At 40.6% G+C, this 12,074-nt stretch overlaps 1 protein-coding gene and 1 long non-coding RNA gene across 7 annotated transcripts in view; one reads left to right on the forward strand and one right to left on the reverse strand.

Annotated features, from left to right (window-relative positions):
- GRIK1 (glutamate ionotropic receptor kainate type subunit 1) overlaps positions 1-12,074 on the forward strand; it is a 406,851-nt gene that overhangs the window by 190,545 nt on the left and 204,232 nt on the right.
- Positions 129-6,095, reverse strand: LOC144339673 (uncharacterized). Its single transcript, XR_013414942.1, has 3 exons — positions 5,906-6,095; positions 4,806-5,114; positions 129-525 (listed from the first exon to the last, which is right to left on the reverse strand). It is a non-coding gene; the product is annotated as an uncharacterized LOC144339673 (long non-coding RNA).

The raw sequence follows: 12,074 nt of genomic DNA on the forward strand, positions 1-12,074 counted from the left end.
TACATAATTATACAAGGGCACAGAACATCCAATAATCCAATCGCACACACTATTCCCTCTTCTGAGGCACACACTTTTCCCTTAGATCTTCGTGCTGTTTACCTAAAAATATTTCATACACCTGTACATGAAATCAAAGACTGCTTTCTTTAATAAAGCAAAAGGATGATTTTAAAGGTAACTCTTTTAAAAATAGCCTGTCAATATCTGCTTTTACACTCTAGAACAGAGTGAATGATTTGTTTTCTACTTTTGTTCCCATTTCTCTTTCTTGACCTAAAGGGAGTTGGTAAAATTTTCTGCGGTTTCATGGGAACAATTTGATGGTAGCTAACAGTAATAAGAAGCCTGTCTATGCCAGAGGGCTTTGCTACACTGGCCCCATCTGCGGAGAGTCCAACACTGATTTCGTCACAGGCTTCATGTCTTGAGCATTCAATTTGCCTCTAAGATATTTCAGTGCCTGGAGAGTTCAGATGTTTTCTTGACAGGCAGCCAAGGAAGCCCAGTACGTGATTGATTTTCCTAGAGAGAAAAAAGAAAATCTTCCCATTAATTACCTCTTATCTATTTTATAATGCAGACGAAGGGCTTGCTTCTCCATCAAAGTATATTTTATTATACATGAAGAAGAGAATATCCTTTGTTACATTGCACTAGACAATGTATTGTATAAAATTGTTATTAACTATTAATAATTGCTATTATGCAATGGGCCAATATTCTTTCCCACTAAACACGGATGAAGTAAGACAGCTTGCAAACTCAAAACACACGCACATGCGCGCTCTCACCTGAAAAAGAGCTCTTGCCTCTGGCATGTTATCATCTGACAAGAGCATAGGGTACTGTGCGTATTATTTTGCAGGTTCTCCAAATAGGAACTAGAGCAGCCTGTCATATCAAATCTGAACCTGTCTGGCATTTCTAAGCAGAGTCCTCCACTCCCACCTTCTCCAATCATTTAAGAAATCTCCTTTCCTGGTACCGTTCAATAACAGATGCATTACCTATAGACACGTTTTATTTTTGGGGGGGCAGGGTCTCACTCTGTCACCCAAAGTTGGAGTGCAGTGGCACGATCCTAGCTCACTGTAGCCTTGAACTCCTGGGCTCAAGCAATCCTCCTGCCTCGGCCTCCCAAGAAGCTGGCACTACAGGCACATGCCGCCACACTCACTAATATTTTATTTTTTAAGTTTTTTTTTGTAGACATATGAGTCTCAGTATTTTACTCAGGCTGGTCTCAAACCCCCAGCCTCCAGGGATCCTCCCACCTCAGCCTCTCAAAGTGCTGATATTACAGGTGTGAGCCACTGTGCTTGGCCATATTTTTTCTTTGAATTTACTTTGTACAATATTGTTAAGCTCCTGTTTCTGGCCATTTGGTCTCATCCAAGAAATAGTAAGCTTCTTGCAAAGAAGAAACAGATTTTCTCTTTCGAGAATTTTCACACATCCTTCATGCTTACAGCATATAACCAAAGAATACGCAAAATTTTATGTAGGACCTCAACAAAATTCAGCTCCTTGTTCTTATAAATAGTTAAATTAGGGGTAAAATGACTGAACAGGAAAGCTACTGTTAAGGATATCATTCCTGGACCAAATGCTTAGGCACATACTAATGAAAGCAAGTCCCAGCCCATTCTAGCTCTGACCTTATCTCATGGAAGTTACCAGATCACTATCTACAGAAACGTTAAAAGTCCAAGGGCATCAAAAGGATAATAGAGTTGCTTCAGAAAAACCAGCTTCTTCTTGAACCCTAGGGAAACCTTGGAGACATCATGAATTTCTCAGAAGAGCCCTAGCTCTAGAGACTGTTATCTCTTGCCAGTACTAAAAAGGCTTAGCATTTTAATTCAGATTTTCTATACTGAGACAACATATGCTAACCATATTTGGAAGCAATTAAAATGGTGACACCCACTGCCATGCGCACATGTCCTCATTAACTTTGGGAACGTGTTACAGGCAGGTAGGAAAGACAGCTAGCTTCTCAAAAGAAAACCCCCATAAGTGGAATTAGAATGGCAAATAATGGGAACAATCATAATGCAAATGCACATTAAAAGATCATTAACAAACTGGTCAAATTACTTGCAACCTATGTAAAAATCAGAGGCACCAGTATCCACCAGGACATATGCAGATTCCCTCCCATTGTAGTAAAAACCATCTTGCCTGTAACAGATTGACTGGGTGTGTCAGGCTGAGAGGCATTAGCAGAGCTGCTGTGTGCATGGAAGGAATAAAGAAGGACTTATGGAGCATGCAATTGCAAGTTCTCCCTGGGCCCAGGACTATATCATTAAGAGGTGGCTCCTTAATAACATACGCTCACTCCCCATTCCCATCCACAGAGATAAAGTCATGGTAAACCTTCAGCAGCAAGAGCAACCTTGAAGGGGAAAAGCAGCACCAAGAGGCAGCTGAAGGAAGGTGATCTGGAAAAAAGGTCCAGTCCCACCATTACTATTACCAGATGAAATGGAGGTAGGCTAAGGACAGAAATGTGCAAAAGGCTGCAGTAGGGGTGGTGTGAGGCAGCTTTCTTGCCAACTAATCATATTTAAAACCTATCTAATATACATCAAATATATATTATAAGATATATATTATATATTTTTTATATATTTATCAAATATATATTATAAGATATATATTATATCTATTATAAGATACATCAAATATAACCAAATGTTATATCTGTCAGGCCTCTGAGCCCTAGCTAAGCCATCATATCCCCTGTGACCTGCACGTACACATCCAGATGGCCTGAAGTAACCGAAGAATCACAAAAGAAGTGAAAATGGCTGGTCCCTGCCTTAACTGATGACATTACCTTGTGAAATTCCTTCTCCTGGCTCATCCTGGCTCAACAGCTCTCCCACTGAGTACCTTATGACCCCCACCCCTGCCCACCAGAGAACAACCCCCTTTGTTGTTGTAATTTTCCACTACCTTCTCAAATCTTATAAAACGACCCCACCCCTATCTCCCTTTGCTGACTCTCTTTTCGAACTCAGCCCGCCTGCACCCAGGTGATTAAAAAACTTTGTTGTTCACACAAAGCCTGTTTGGTGGTCTTTTCACACAGACGTGAGTGAAAATATCAAACCTATCTTATTAGATATATCAATTTGATATCTAATAATATATCAAACCTCTTATTTGATATATCAGTATCACAGGTTTTCTTTCTTCTTATGAGAATCTGTAAGAGAGCTGACTCTGCAACAGTCTCCAAATTTTGCTTCTCTCATTCTTCTCTCTCCTTCTCTCTCTCTATTGACCCTCATCAGAAAATCAAGGAGAGATTGGCCCATACTTCCTGGTGCCCTACCTTTACTAGAAAATCTGCCTCAGCAATCAGTAATTCCAGACAAATGTGGTGCCACATTTTGTCTATACACCCCTGCTAGGTCCCCAAATGTCAGCGTGATTCTGAGTCTCAAATCTTTGCAGTTCCAAGTAAAATTGCCACATCTTTTCTCTCTACCAGATGCCTCCTGTCATCACTGTTGACCCAGAGCTCTGGCTCAGGGTGATGTTTCTATCCTGTGGTTGGCTTGTCTTTCCTTTAGAATGGATCCAGAGTTGGAGTTTGCAAATGTAGAGTAGGTGCATATTCAGAAAGAAAGCAACACAGCAAGAAAGGAATAAAGGACGAGAGAGGGAGGAAAGGAGGGAGGGAGGGAGGGAGGGAGGGAGGGAGGGAAGGAAGGGAGGGAAAGAAGGAAGGGACAGAAGGAAGTAAAATAGGGTGACTAGTTTAGGTATGGTTGTACATATTTTAATTACCACAAAAAGACTCTTCCCTCTCCCCAATTAATTCTTCTATCCCGATTCCTCATTGTATATGAAATGCTATCATTAAAAAATAATTTGTTGGTTCTTATCCCTACAACTATTACTACTAATACTCTTATATAACAACTACTAGTAATATTCATGAAATATATAAATAAATAAAAATAAATAGTAAAAATAATAAAGACTTCACAATTTAGATTATGTACTTTTGATATTAAATAGAAATTTACGCTTTTCATAAACAGACTCCTTTTAACTTCACTGCAACATGTAGACTATGTTTTATTATACAGATAAGAAACTGAGACTCAGAGAAGTTAAATAATTTAATGAAATTCACACAGATAATAAATTTTATAGTTGAAATATATAAGCAGTTCTTCTGACTTTAAAATATGATCCTTCCCACCCCCATATATCAAGTTGTATGCTTTCGCTTGCTGCCTTTTAAAAGGTAGAAATAATCCTCAGTCAAGTGTTGCATGTGAATTCATATTAAAGTGTCTGCACTCTCCTGCTAATAAAGACCCAAAAGTGGCAGAAATGGTACAGAAGAGGAGGCAGCTTGGGATTTGGCAGTCTTGTGAAGGGTCAGTCATGGCTATAAACAAGGACATGTGGAATCCAATGGGAGCCTCCTTAACTAGCACATCCCAAAGAAGTTACAGAGAGCTCAAGCCCTTCAGCCCATTTCACAGATGGAGATGCTGAGGCCAAGGCTATTAGACCTGCCCACTGTGCTATATCTGATTGGTGACAAAGCTGAGTCTCCTGACTTCTAGTCTAGTAAGCTTTCTATCATCCAGTCCTATCCCTATGTGATCAGCTGCATAAATTCTGAGGAAAACAACTGACTATATTGTTCAATATCTACTATAACATGCAACTTGCTCATCGGAAAGTTAAGGCTAACTTTTTCCCCAACAGGAGAGTCAGAAACAAATCATTTTTAGTAATAATGAAGCTCTGTTAGAAGTATCACTCACCTTAAAAATGTGTTTAGGAATTATTAATCTCTCAGCATTCTGATTTTCCTGGCTTTCTGAAGCTAAGATGTTGCAGGAGAGCCTTCGTGGCTTTGATCACAGGCAATCAAAGAGGACTTTGTGTAGCTTCCAGGGACACGCTGTTGCTGGAAAAGTCGGAGCTCTGCTATGCAAAAGAAACTGCTACAGAAATCCCCTTCATTCTTAACTTCAGATCAAATTAGGATCAGAAGGCTCTTGTTTGTCCCCCAGGAGTCTGTGGTTTTAATTTTCTTATCTGCATTTTTCTTTCCTGCCTTTTCCAGGTAGCTGTCACAAAAAATATGAAAAGGTTGTTAATGTGTTGATCGTTCTTTGCTGCTTCTCACTTTCATGTTTACAGCAAGGAGAAGAGCAATTGTTTCTACCAGTTGCTTTAGTGTTTTGAGTTCTTATATGTGTAATAACTATCTTGGTAGGCCCAGAACACACCATTTCATCCAATTTTGAAATTTGGATTTTATACCCAATGGATTATTTTAGTACGGATTACAAATGCTTATACTATTCTGCCTAGCAGAGTTTGGGTCATAAAAATCATTAAATGTAGGCCGGGCGCGGTGGCTCAAGCCTGTAATCCCAGCACTTTGGGAGGCCGAGACGGGCGGATCATGAGGTCAGGAGATCGAGACCATCCTGGCTAACACAGTGAAACCCCGTCTCTACTAAAAAATACAAAAAAAAACTAGCCGGGCGAAGTGGCGGGTGCCTGTAGTCCCAGCTACTCGGGAGGCTGAGGCAGGAGAATGGCGTGAACCCGAGAGGAGGAGCTTGCAGTGAGCTGAGATCCAGCCACTGCACTCTAGCCTGGGTGACAGAGCAAGACTCTGTCTCAACAACAACAAAAAAATCATTAAATGTAAAATATTGCACAGAGTTGCCCAAATTGTCGTATCTCTGGCCAAATTTACGGAAATAAAAAGAGTCATGCAATTGGGTTATTTCTATAGTTTGGAAACTTTGGCTCTTACCTTCTCTTAAGCTACTCAGGAAATTTCCAAACTCTAAAATCTGAGAGGAATGGTTCAGACAGACAAAGGTGGTCCAGAATGGAGACTTACCTGATGCCAAGGATGGTAGGACCCATGGGTGCCCACTTCACCCATGTGATCCTACCTCTTGTGAGGCTTCACTGATGACCTTGGCTTCCTCTTTGATTAACCTTTTGGTGGCTGAGCCTCTTGAAATTGACTTGGACAAACTTGGACAAACAATTTTCTTTTGAAACAACAGAGTGTAACTGAAATACCGCTGGAAAATTCAAACAATACTCTTATTAATGCCGGGGGAAACAATACGTAAATAAATCCAAGAACTTAGATGAATACTTAAGAAACATACACCTTGCTTTCACAGTGTTAGCTGGAACTCAGGGAAGGGGTGTTGGAAAAAGTGGAGGTGGCATGGTTCTTTTATTTTATTGTTTAAGATGAAAGGGGATTAAGCATGTTAAAATTCTAAGGGAGAAAAAGTTTGCTCTAAATTGTAACATTAAAAAGACTAACATTAAGTCACAGAATATTTCTTCAATGGACTACTGAAATTTACGTCTGCAATCACTATTCATATTTTCTATTCTTTTTTTTCTTTGAGATGGAGTCTCACTCTGACACCAGGCTGGAGTGCAGTGGTGCGATCTCTGCTCACTGCAACCTCCGCCTCCCAGGTTCTAGCGATTCTCCTGCCTCGGCCTCCCGAGTAGCTGGAACTACAGGCATGTGCCACCACACCCAGCTAATTTTTGTATTTTAGTAGAGATGGAGTTTCACCATATTGGTCAGGATGGTCTTGATCTCCTGACCTCATGATCCACCCGCCTCATCCTCCCAAAGTGCTGGGATTACAGGCGTGAGCCACTCCACCCGGCCCGTGCTTTCTATTCTTTCTTCAACAAACTGATATTATCTTTCTTCAACAGACTGATACTTTCTTCCTTTGCCTCTTCTCAGGGTCTGCCTTGCTTACCTTAACCCATACAGGAAGCCAGATCACAAGTGGAGATTTCCTTCCTGACCATGTAAAGAGCACACAACAAGGATTTGGGAGATTAATCTGATGTGTAAGAGCCAGACACATCCTACTCAAAAGGCTGCTCTTACTCCCTAGCTAGGACCATGCTTAAATGGCATGCCCATATTGCTCTGAGACTTTCTTTTCCCTTATCCTCCCAAGGCTGTGCAGACATCAGTTGAGACTACATTCTTCCTTAGTACTCTAATACATTCAGGCAGGTTACAATCAAGTCTTGCAGTCTGGGAGTTCTTTTGTCTATTTAAGGTAACTGTGATTCTCCACTTTTATTTATTATTTGTTTGGCTCAAAGTTTAGCTCTGAGGGAACAATTTTATTTTCATTATTCCTAAGTTTTTGGGAGACACCTTATGGTATCCCACATAGACTAACAATACCACGTAGCAGTGCAAATTCACTGTAAGTAAACCGATGAAAATCAGACCTTTAATCTGATCGAGGTGTAGAAAATGGCTACCTGAAAGTCACACTTTTTCTTTTTGATTATTTTGTATGGCAGTGCCTTGAAGTAGGGAAAAAAACATTATCTTTTTCTCTGTGTGTAAAAATCACCAAAAGTTACTTTGAACATCAGAATAACAACCCTTTAAATTGCTTTTCTGCTTGTTCCCTTCAATTGGCAGTTCTCTGGTTTTTATTTGCGTGTCGTCTCTTTTAATGTCGTCTCTAAACCTGTTGCTCAATGATTCATTAAAATTGATAACAACCTACTTCAGATCGGCCAAGTCATTTCATCTGAACTTTTTCTCATAGTCACTTTACAATTAAAATCATTGAGTAAAATCTTAATTCTCTTGAGAAAATATTCATGATTTTCTGAATTAGCCAGAACTATATCAATATATGTGTCAATGTGCACATGTGTGTAGACAGAGAAAATGAGAGAGAAAGAAACAGGGAGACAACTGAAGGAAGGTTACCCACTGTGCTATTGGTTTATCCTTTATTCCCACAGTAATTTGTTCAAATGGTAATTAAATTGCTTATCACATCATGCAATGATGTCACTATTTGTATTTGTTCTTGCCCTTACACTGCTTTATCCAGCTTTGTGTTTCAAAGGCTTGGCACATATGCAGAAATTTCAGGGTGTTAGGCCGGGCGCGGTGGCTCAAGCCTGTAATCCCAGCACTTTGGGAGGCCGAGACGGGCGGATCACGAGGTCAGGAGATCGAGACCGTCCTGGCTAACACAGTGAAACCCCGTCTTTACTAAAAATACAAAAACTTAGCCGGGCGAGGTGGCAGGCGCCTGTAGTCCCAGCTACTCGGGAGGCTGAGGCAGGAGAACGGCGTGAACCCGGGAGGTGGAGCTTGCAGTGAGCTGAGATCCGGCCACTGCACTCCAGCCTGGGTGAGGGAGCGAGACTCCGTCTCAAAAAGAAAAAAAAAAAAAAAAGAAATTTCAGGGTGTTTAACAAATGTTTGATAAAGCAATTCATTTCAAATCAGGGCCCATGTATGGTACCCAATCCCCATTCTAATGTAGAGAGATGTTAAAATTAACCATGCAACCTAACATGGCAGTCAGCATGCAGAAGTGCAAAATAGTTCCAAGCATTGTGCTATGTGTAGCTCTTCCCTTTTCTCAATTTTATTTTTTTATTTTGTTTTATTATTATTATTGTTATTTTTTTTGAGACGGAGTCTCACTCTGTCGCCCAGGCTGGAGTGCAGTGGAGAGATCTCGGCTCACTGGAAGCTCCGCCTCCTGGGTTCACGCCATTCTCCTGCCTCAGCCTCCTGAGTAGCTGGGACTACAGGTGCCGCCACCACGCCTGGCTAATTTTTTTTATATTTTTAGTAGAGACGGGGTTTCACCGTGTGAGCCACGATGGTCTCGATCTCCTGACCTCGTGATCCCAAAGTGCCTCCCAAAGTGCTGGGATTACTTACAGGCGTGAGCCACCGCGCCCGGCCTCTCTTTTCTCAATTTTAAGAAATACAAAGTTTAAAAAATGTTGCTTTGATTGGCCAATTTACCATACAATATTTTGTGTTTCATGGATCCGCTGTCCATGACCCACAGTCGTTCCATAACTATCAAGGATGCAAAAAATACCAGATTCAGGCTAAATGCCAGGAATTAAAGTCAGAACAAGTTTGAAATGAAAAAATAATAATTGGTAAGTAGCCAGGAAGCATGACGTAAGTATTCATTGAGGGAATCAGAGGTCCCGGATTTTAACCCTGTACGCTTTCTACCTGTGGGATCTAAGTCAAGTGTATTAGTTGTCTATTGCTAACAATCTATTGCTAAGTTACCTATCAGTTACCCAAAGTTACCTGCCTTTACCCCAAAATGCAGCAGCTTAATACAACACAAATTTATTATCTCACAGTTTCTGAGTCAGGAATCTGGGCATAACTTAACTGAGCCCTCTTTCTCGAGGTCTCTCACAAAGCTGCAATCATACACAAGAGTAGTGTCTCATCTGCAGTTTCAACAGCAGAGACATCTACTTCTGAGTTTACTCATGCAGTTATTGACAGTATTCAACTCTTGAGGGTCGTTGGACTGAGGACCTCGGTTGCAGTTAGCCAGAGGGCACCCTCAGTCCCTTGCCATATGAGCCTTTCCAACATACTATCTTGTTTTATCAAAGTGTACAAGCTCAGAAAGCATTAGAGAGAATCTGCCACCAAGATACATGTCACAGTCCTCTATAATCAAATCACAGAAGTGACCTTTAACCACTTTGTATTCTATTGAGGAGAAAGTTACTAGCCCCACTTTTAAGGGAAGGGGATTATACAAGACTGTGAATGCCAGAAGGTGGGGATCACTGGAGGCCACCCTAAAGACTGCCCATCACCACAAGTGACTACGTTTCTCTAAGCCGCCTTTCCTCTTCTGTAAAATAGAGGTCAAAATGTCTCCTCCTCATGGGATTGATGTGGAAGTCAAATAGTACTTTAAGCCCTGAGCATATAGTGAGTGCTCAGTAAATGTTGGTCATCATTAGGTTATTACAACACATCACAAAATGTCCTATGCTGCCCTTATCCCAAGGACTATGGGAGTACCTGGAAAGAACAGATAACAAAGTCTTGAAACATATAGACAAAATTTTCAGAACAAGTGAAGTCTATCCTGAGACCTGAAAGAAGGAGAGCTGTAATCAGATGAAGAATAAGAAGCAAGACAACAGGATTCCAGGGAGAAAAAAAAAAACAGAGAAAGTCTAGCTAAGGGAAAGTAGTAGTGCCAGATAGCTTGACAACTAGGAAGGATTTCTTGCCCCCTCTCCTCCTCAGAATGTCTGCTTTGAAAAGTGGAACACAGAGAGAAGAAGTGATGTCAGAAGTGTGCAAATGTGCATCTGCATGCGTCAACTCCACCGCAAGGACACATATTACACAGGACTCCACCCAGTGGAAGTTGGTTGGCCTTTAATAAATACAGAAATCTCTAGAGAGTGAGAAAGAAGAGGATGAAAGTGGGGAAAGGAGTCAGAATTGTCATCTCTAGATGAAAAAGTTCTCTAGGTTTCCAGGGATGCCTCCTCTGGGAGTGAGATGCCACCCGGCTCCCAGCTCCTCTCAACCAGTGGCTCCCCGGACCAGGGAAAGGCAGACCCCCAGAAGAACTCCCTTGGCTCATCCATCCTCAAGAATTTTATTTTTATAACTTATAACTTATGTACATGAATTTCTATTTTTTTAACTTGTATTTTAAGTTCAGGGGTACAAGTACAGGTTTGTTACACAGGTAAACTTGTGTCATGGGGGTTTGTTGTACAGATTGTTTCATCACCCAGGTGTTAAGCCTAGTACCCATTAGTTATTTTTCCTGATCTTCTCCCATCTACCACGCTCTGTCTGGTGAAAGGCCCCAGGGTGTGTTATTCCTCAAGCATTTTATGACACCGTTTAAATTTCCCATTTCTAACACTGGCCAAATTTGACATTAGCCTAAAATTCATTTCATAACTTCCATATTTTGAGGTAATTATATTAATTTTCACTTGATTTATGTTTTCCTTTGAATCACTGATACATTTAGATTGCTCAAAATAAAACAAAATATTATTACTTTTATATATATATATTTTCTTTCTGAGACAGAGTCTCACTCTATCACCCACGCTGGAGTGCAGTGGCTCCCTCTGGGCTCACTGCAACCTTTGCCTCCCGGGTTCAAGCGATTCTCCTTCCTCAGCCTCCTGAGTAGCTGGGACTACAGGTGCACGCCACCACGCCCAGCTAATTTTGTATTTTTAGTAGAGACAGGGTTTCACTATGTTGGCCAGGCTATACTCAAACTCCTAACCTCAGGTAATTCATCCGCCTAGGCCTCCCAAAGTGCTGGGATTACAGGCATGGCCTGTAATGCCCAGACTAAATATTATTTTAAAGTGCATGCTGAAGAACCACTTTCCCACTCCCATGTGTGTCCGCCCTCTTCCAAAGCACAAATGGTAACCACTTTAACTTTTCTCCAACTTGTTTCTTTGATTTTCTCCCAACATTTTATTTTGAAATTTTTTAAAGCAAGAGAAATGTTGCAAGAATTCTATAAACACCCATATGCCCTTCAGTGAGTCATCACTTGATACCATTCTGCTACATTTGCTTCATCTTGCTCTGTATGTATACATTTACATATATTTATTTGGGAGTTTGGTACAGAGATTCTGACACTTTACCCCTAGGATTGAAACCTCCTATAGAAACATGCAGAAATATCTAAGAACACCTTGAAAAAAAAAACAAAAAAAAGAGGTGGGGAGGGGACTAGCTCTGTCCAGCATGAAACCATCCAATAAAGGCTCTATAATTAAAACAGTGGTACTAGAGCATTCCTAGACAGACATATCAGAGAAACAGCATAGAATATGCAGAAACCGACTCAAGCTTGTTTGTGGAAATTTAAAAGCAATTAAAGTGCCGTCTCAAAGCAATGAGAAAAATGTTCTTTTTAATAAATGGAGTGGATGAAACTGGATAGCTATTTGGAAAAATGTAACCTCAGATTCACTATGTACATAAAATACACTCCAAATGTGCAAAATATGAAACCATACTAGAGGAAAGCGTGAGTAAATTTCTTTAGAATCTAAGTTTAAGAAAATCCAGGTACAATTTCAAAAACTGATAAATTTGACTGTATACATGATTTTAAAACATCACATGGCAAAAAGTAAAACGTGTACAAGAAATTCATCCATGAAACCACTTTTAGTCCATATGTTTACTG

Source organism: Macaca mulatta, chromosome 3, assembly GCF_049350105.2.
Source record: "Macaca mulatta isolate MMU2019108-1 chromosome 3, T2T-MMU8v2.0, whole genome shotgun sequence".
NCBI lineage: Eukaryota > Metazoa > Chordata > Mammalia > Primates > Cercopithecidae > Macaca > Macaca mulatta.